The sequence below is a fragment of the Musa acuminata genome, unplaced genomic scaffold, assembly GCF_036884655.1.
Source record: "Musa acuminata AAA Group cultivar baxijiao unplaced genomic scaffold, Cavendish_Baxijiao_AAA HiC_scaffold_572, whole genome shotgun sequence".
Lineage (NCBI taxonomy): Eukaryota > Viridiplantae > Streptophyta > Magnoliopsida > Zingiberales > Musaceae > Musa > Musa acuminata.
Window position 1 is genome coordinate 92,501 of NW_027020811.1, and position 2,500 is coordinate 95,000.

Below are 2,500 nucleotides of genomic sequence, written 5' to 3' on the forward strand. Positions count from 1 at the left end.
CGTGAGCGGAGCAAAACGTCAGCCATCTCAGCACCCTGGAACCCCCCGGGTGGCACAGGGCTGGATGGGGCTTTCGTATATAGCAGGGACGGTGCTGCCTCTCGCTTCGCTCGCTGTCCGCCGCTCGCCGCTCGCTCGCGCAGCCAAAAATGGCCAGTTTTGGCCCGTTTTTGGGCCGTTTTGGCCAGTTTTTGGCCTGTTCTTGCATTGCGCGGTGACCGTCGAGAGCGGAGCAAAACGTCAGCCATCTCAGCACCCTGGAACCCCCCGGGTGGCACAGGGCTGGATGGGGCTTTCGTATAGCAGGGACGGTGCTGCCTCTCGCTTCGCTCGCTGTCCGCCGCTCGCCGCTCGCTCGTGCAGCCAAAAATGGCCAGTTTTGGCCCGTTTTTGGGCCGTTTTGGCCAGTTTTTGGCCTGTTCTTGCATTGCGCGGTGACCGTCGAGAGCGGAGCAAAACGTCAGCCATCTCAGCACCCTGGAACCCCCCGGGTGGCACAGGGCTGGATGGGGCTTTCGTATAGCAGGGACGGTGCTGCCTCTCGCTTCGCTCGCTGTCCGCCGCTCGCCGCTCGCTCGTGCAGCCAAAAATGGCCAGTTTTGGCCCGTTTTTGGGCCGTTTTGGCCAGTTTTTGGCCTGTTCTTGCATTGCGCGGTGACCGTCGAGAGCGGAGCAAAACGTCAGCCATCTCAGCACCCTGGAACCCCCCGGGTGGCACAGGGCTGGATGGGGCTTTCGTATAGCAGGGACGGTGCTGCCTCTCGCTTCGCTCGCTGTCCGCCGCTCGCCGCTCGCTCGTGCAGCCAAAAATGGCCAGTTTTGGCCCGTTTTTGGGCCGTTTTGGCCAGTTTTTGGCCTGTTCTTGCATTGCGCGGTGACCGTCGAGAGCGGAGCAAAACGTCAGCCATCTCAGCACCCTGGAACCCCCCGGGTGGCACAGGGCTGGATGGGGCTTTCGTATAGCAGGGACGGTGCTGCCTCTCGCTTCGCTCGCTGTCCGCCGCTCGCCGCTCGCTCGTGCACCCAAAAATGGCCAGTTTTGGCCCGTTTTTGGGCCGTTTTGGCCAGTTTTTGGCCTGTTCTTGCATTGCGCGGTGACCGTCGAGAGCGGAGCAAAACGTCAGCCATCTCAGCACCCTGGAACCCCCCGGGTGGCACAGGGCTGGATGGGGCTTTCGTATAGCAGGGACGGTGCTGCCTCTCGCTTCGCTCGCTGTCCGCCGCTCGCCGCTCGCTCGCGCAGCCAAAAATGGCCAGTTTTGGCCCGTTTTTGGGCCGTTTTGGCCAGTTTTTGGCCTGTTCTTGCATTGCGCGGTGACCGTCGAGAGCGGAGCAAAACGTCAGCCATCTCAGCACCCTGGAACCCCCCGGGTGGCACAGGGCTGGATGGGGCTTTCGTATAGCAGGGACGGTGCTGCCTCTCGCTTCGCTCGCTGTCCGCCGCTCGCCGCTCGCGCAGCCAAAAATGGCCAGTTTTGGCCCGTTTTTGGGCCGTTTTGGCCAGTTTTTGGCCTGTTCTTGCATTGCGCGGTGACCGTCGAGAGCGGAGCAAAACGTCAGCCATCTCAGCACCCTGGAACCCCCCGGGTGGCACAGGGCTGGATGGGGCTTTCGTATAGCAGGGACGGTGCTGCCTCTCGCTTCGCTCGCTGTTCGCCGCTCGCCGCTCGCTCGCGCAGCCAAAAATGGCCAGTTTTGGCCCGTTTTTGGGCTGTTTTGGCCAGTTTTTGGCCTGTTCTTGCGTGGTGCGGTGACCGTCGTGAGCGGAGCAAAACGTCAGCCATCTCAGCACCCTGGAACCCCCCGGGTGGCACAGGGCTGGATGGGGCTTTCGTATAGCAGGGACGGTGCTGCCTCTCGCTTCGCTCGCTGTTCGCCGCTCGCCGCTCGCTCGCGCAGCCAAAAATGGCCAGTTTTGGCCCGTTTTTGGGCTGTTTTGGCCTGTTTTTGGGCTGTTCTTGTGTGGCGCGGTGACCGTCGTGAGCGGAGCAAAATGTCAGCCATCTCAGCACCCTGGAACCCCCCGGGTGGCACAGGGCTGGATGGGGCTTTCGTATAGCAGGGACGGTGCTGCCTCGCGCTTCGCTCGCTGTTCGCCGCTCTCCGCTCGCTCGCGCAGCAAAAAATGGCCAGTTTTGGCCCGTTTTTGGGCTGTTTTGGCCAGTTTTTGGCCTGTTCTTGCGTGCCGCGGCGACCGTCGTGAGCGGAGCAAAACGTCAGCCATCTCAGCACCCTGGAACCCCCCGGGTGGCACAGGGCTGGATGGGGCTTTCGTATAGCAGGGACGGTGCTGCCTCTCGCTTCGCTCGCTGTCCGCCGCTCGCTGCTCGCTCGCGCAGCCAAAAATGGCCAGTTTTGGCCCGTTTTTGGGCTGTTTTGGCCTGTTTTTGGGCTGTTCTTGTGTGCCGCGGCGACCGTCGTGAGCGGAGCAAAATGTCAGCCATCTCAGCACCCTGGAACCCCCCGGGTGGCACAGGGCTGGATGGGGCTTTCGTATAGC